At 36.3% G+C, this 5,305-nt stretch overlaps 1 long non-coding RNA gene across 1 annotated transcript; it reads right to left on the reverse strand.

The window, feature by feature from the left end:
* Nucleotides 1-3,208: 3,208 nt before the first annotated feature.
* Nucleotides 3,209-4,910, reverse strand: LOC131423752 (uncharacterized). The gene is made up of 3 exons (XR_009225755.1): nt 4,798-4,910; nt 4,034-4,087; nt 3,209-3,302 (listed from the first exon to the last, which is right to left on the reverse strand). It is a non-coding gene; the product is annotated as an uncharacterized LOC131423752 (long non-coding RNA).
* Between the last annotated feature and the right edge of the window lie 395 nt (nt 4,911-5,305).

Genomic DNA, 5,305 nt, shown 5'->3' on the forward strand with positions numbered 1-5,305 from the left:
TGATTACTAGGGATTGGGAAAAAATGCAATGAAGGGGTAGAAGTGGGGCTGGATGTGGATGAAGTCTGTTGGATTTGATCACACTGTGTACATACATGGAAACATCACAGGTCTCTTCCTGACCAGAGGAAATGCTTCCAACTTTTCCACATTCTGTGTGATGTTGAATTTGAGTTTGTCATATATAGCCTTTGTGATGTTAGAGTAAGTTCTTTTACCCCTAGTTTCTTCAGAGTATTTATCATGATTAGGTGCCAAATTTTGCCAAAAGATTTTTCAGCATCTATTGAGATGATCATGTAAATTTTTTTTCTTGATTCTATTTATTTGACATATTATGTTTATTGATTTGTATATGTTAACCATTTTTTTCATCCTGGAATGAAATCAACTTTATATTCAATTTTATTTTTTTAAATGTTTTTTTAGTTGTTGATAGACCTTTATTTTATTTTTATTTATATGTGGTGCTGAGAATTGAACCCAGTGCCTTACACATGCCAGGCAAGTGTGCTACAGCTGAGCCCCAGCCCCAGCCCTATACAATTTTCTTAATATGTTGTTGAATTCAATTTGCTAATATTTTATTAAGGATTTTTGTATCTATGTTCATCAAGAATATTGGTCTATAATTTTCTTTCCTAAACTGTCCTATCTGATTTTGATATCAGTCTTATACTGGGTTTCTATAATGAGTTTTGAAGTGTTCCCTCTTTATTTCATGAATTAGTTTGAAGAGCATTAGCTTTGGCTCTTTAAAGTTCTGACAGAATTCAGCTGTGAATTAATCTGCACCAGGGTTTTTCTTTTGGGTGAGATTTTTTATTACAGTTTCAATATCACTGCTTATTATTTATCTTTTTAGGTTTTCTATATCCTCTCGATCTAATTTATGTATATCATAGGAGTCTAAAATTGTCTATTACTTCTAGAGTTTCTAATTTGTTGAAATATAAGTTTTCAAAATAGTCTCACATGATCTTATGGATTGCAGTGGTGTCTGTTTTAATGCATTCATTTTTGTCTCTAATATTATTATTTGATTCTGCTCTCTCTTTTGGTTAGTTTTTCTAAGAGTTTATCAATCTTGCCTATCTTTTCAAAGAACTAACTCTTTCTTGCATTGACTCTTTGAATTGTTTAGTTACTATGTATTTTATTAATTTCATCTCTGATTTTAATTATTTCCTTTTTCTACTGGTTTTAAAATTGGTTTGTTCTTGTTTCCAGGACTTTGAGATGTATTACAGGTTTTTTATTTGGAATCTTTCAGATTATTTTATGTAGGAACTTACCACTAAAAACTTTCTTTTTAGATCTGCCTTCAGAGTGCCCCAGAAATTTGGATATTTTGTACCTCTATTATAGTTTGATTCTAGGAATTTTTTAAAAATTCACTCACTTTTTTATTAAGGATTTTTGTATCTATGTTAATCAAGAATATTGGTCTATAATTTTCAGATTATTTTATGAATTGTATATAATTGTATATTTATGTATGAATTTTATATTTTATGAATTGTATATAAAGTTGATCCAGCATCAGTCAATGTATTGTTCAATTCCCATGTGTTATATAGTTTGTATAGTGTGGTTGATTTCTCATTTCATTCCATTATGAACTTATATAATGCAATAATTACATTTCCTTTTTTTTGTATTCTCTAAGACATGCTTTGTGATCTAAAATGTGGTCTATTCTGGAAAAGGTTCCATGAGCAGATGAGAAGAAAGTGACATCAGTTGTTGTAAAAGGAAGTATTTTATAAATGTCTGTTAGGTACATTTGATTTACAATAATTCTTCAGGTCTAAAAATTCCTTGCTAATTTTATGTCTGGATGACCTATCTTTAAGTGATAAAGATGTGTTGAAATCACCTAGTAGTATTGTTTTGAGATGTATCCAAGGCTTTATGTTGAGTAGTTTGTTTTATGTGATTAGGGACACCAAGATTTAATGCATAAATATTTATTAACATTGTATCTTCTTTTGGCTTGTTCCTCTTGCCAATCTGGAATGACCACTTTTGTCTCTTGTGATTAATTTTGGGTTAAAGTTGACTTTTTCAGATATGAGCCTAAGAAGCAATGGACTAATACGCTGTTGAGGTCAGAGCCCTCCAGATTCAATCACCTTTCAAAAGACCCTGCTCTGAATATTGCTGCTCTGGGGACCAAGCCTTCAACACATGACATTTTGGGGGATACTCTAGATTCAAAAACAAAACCATCTCCCTTGCATCACATAGCATCTTTCATGGAGGAGAAAGGGAAAACATCTTACAGAAGCAAATACTAGGTGTTCAGGGAAACTACAACCTTAGGGCTATCCTATCACTTTTACAGAAGAAAATACCAATTAACCAAGCAACTTTCATAATTGGGGAAATTATGAGCAATAGAATATCATCACACTCAATATTGACCCTCATTTTTTAGACCATCCTCATAATTAGAAAAACCTCTTTCCTTTCAAAATCACCACAATTATTATTAATCAAACATGATGCTTCAATACAAGTCTGACACATTCAGGTGTGGATCATTTTAGGGTTTTGGGAGATACCTCATAAAGCCTTTGAAGACCTATAGTGAGAACTATCTCACAATTGTATGCGAAATCAGAACAGAAATTGAAGTAAACAAAAATTACCAAGTCTTCCAGGATCTGGTCCCACTTCAATAAGCTGGCTCGTATTCTTGGCTCTCTCTATGGTTCATTTCTCATATATACTTCCCATCTGTCTCCTTCTAGCCCATACCTATAATATGCCTAAGTATATAGGCACATGTGTAAAAAGTCTAGTTATCCTGTTCATTAGTTGTCCTCCCCCTTCTCACATTCTATAGTATTTTGCCTATTCAGCCATGCCACTATCACTTTTCAGGTAATAAATATATTGTTTGAAACCTAAGAGAGTTATTCCTTTGCTGATCTGGAGGAAAATAACAAGTATAGGAAATGGGTTGTAGGATCACTTAGACGATCATACAACCAAGGAAGCTTCTGCCTCCAGCTTCCGTGAAACCTTCATTTCTGATGCAGAGAAGCCTTTAGTCCAGACTAGAAATGGAATCTGAGACAGGAATAGAAATCAGATGAGGAGAGGAGGAAGAAAATATGGGACAATCTGAAGACCCCCTCAGACCCAGGGATCTAAGTTTAGAGAATTGGCTTACAGGTGTCATGGAAAAATTCAAAATGATGACAGCATGATGTCTGCATTGTTTGAACACCAATAATTTCCACGGCCTCTTCACAATACCCACATTTGGGACTGTGCATACATTGGATCAAAATCTGCAGAAAAGAAGAGCAGAAACCAAAGGTCATTTTGATGTCCAGGACACAAGCCTCAAACACAAGTATGGGTGAACCAAGAATGTATTAAATGAAAGGATATTTCTTCTATACTAACTATGGGGCTCTTCCCACGTGGTCCTAAGACACATATAAAAAGGTCCTTTTCCCAGAGTGTTTCCTGCAAGGGAAATATGCGCTTGGTGGTGAGCTTCACATTTTAGATACTGAAGCACACAGAAGCCCTTCTCTCTCAGGCAGACAGGCACAAAGCATTGTCTGAAAATAAGCTAGATTCTAGGATCTGAGGTAAGCACTAAGGTAGAGTAGTGAACCATTTAACTACCAGGTAGCAGGGAATGACAGGTAACTAAAATGCACCGCCATGATTGATGTTATGAAGTAGACATGCCAGGGAGACTGTGGAAAAACAGTGGGAGTCATGAGCAAAAAGAGAAGGGTCAGAAAAGGCTTCCAGAGCAGGGGACTCAAAACTGAGACAAGATCAAGATTACACAAGAAGAGCAGTGGCCATCTAGTGGAGTTGGGAAATGACCAGAGATCCAAAGATTTCAAGCCTTTGGATCCTGAACAGCAGGGAAGATAGATCTCAGATATGTCAGAAATGGGTAAATAGAATGTTGGGGAACAGCCATACTCCACTCAGTCTCTTCTGAATTTTATCATTCTATAGGAGATAAGACACCATCACAAGTCTCAGAGCTTCATACCTGGACCTGAATTGATTCTCTTCATATGGATGTCATGTCTGAAAGGAGGGTGTCCTGAAGGAGAAAGAAAATGTCCACAGCTTTCACTAGATTACTGACCACACTTACAAGTGTATGGAGAAATCTAAATTCTCTGGATCATATAAGGTTCACTGTCTTTAGCTTTGCATGACCCAAAAACTCATGCTCACAGACATTTGCTTTGTAGTTATGACATTGTGACAATGGAGAGCTATGGCTGAATCATTATCACTTTCCCCAAGAGACCAGAGGTCATGCAAACTACCTGAGAGCTTGGGTTTTCCCTTAGGGATATGTTCCAGGTAACACATCTTTATTACCACAGACTAAGCTGGAGAAAATAGGGAGATGATCTAATATATACCCATAGTAGTCAAAACAGCAACTGACTGTCATGCAGGGAGTCAGATCACTCTCAACCGAACTACACTGCTCATGGTTCATTTCTAGCTCACCACAGTGATTACACTTATTTAATAAGTGAAACACTTATTTAGGTAGTATTTAAAGTACAGAGATCATGTGAAGTCTTTGGTGGTGGACAGGATGAGGGAAGGACCCTGAAAAGTAAGAAGATGAAATAAGTCAGGTGGCCAGAGATGGAGCCTCTCTGTGTTGTAAACTCAACTATATTCCTCAGAAGTCCAAAAGAATGGAGAAAATGAGGCACATTTTAAGCATATACTAGGGTTAAGCCCAGGCCGATACCTTAACCATGGTCAAACTACCACCCAAGAATTTACCAATTTCTATGCAGAGCAGAGAGTGTCCCAGCTTCAGCAGGTTTTTCATTTTGTCTTGGCTGTCTTGAAACTGGCTGTGTTAGAGTCCACAGAGCACTTCTGTTGGATGATGGTGGAGCACTGACTGCTAAGACCAGCCCCCAGTCATTTTATAATGCACTCTGAAAAGAACATTAACCAGTGGGTGTAAGAGAGGCTGAAAGAAGATCTCAATCTAAGTCCTTCCCTCAATGGCAATACTCCAGGTCTCCAAGTCTCTCTTCTATGATCTATTTTTTTCTCATTCCTCCCCCAGTTCTTTTTCCCTTTGATTAGCCTCAAGTATAAAAAACTTGAATGGTAATCTCACCATCAAAAATTTTTATGCAGAGCATGCTAAGTGCCTAACTCACTGGACCGAGCTGTGTGTGGACTCTTGAAAATGAATTTAAATATGTGTTCTTCCCATACAGAATTCAATAAAATCACAGTGAGAGATCATTTCATAGTCAACATATACAGTAGGCAC

Source organism: Marmota monax, unplaced genomic scaffold (assembly GCF_021218885.2).
Source record: "Marmota monax isolate L192 unplaced genomic scaffold, Marmota_monax_Labrador192_F-V1.1 WCK01_AAM20220418_F8-fsc00062, whole genome shotgun sequence".
In the NCBI taxonomy this organism is placed as follows: domain Eukaryota; kingdom Metazoa; phylum Chordata; class Mammalia; order Rodentia; family Sciuridae; genus Marmota; species Marmota monax.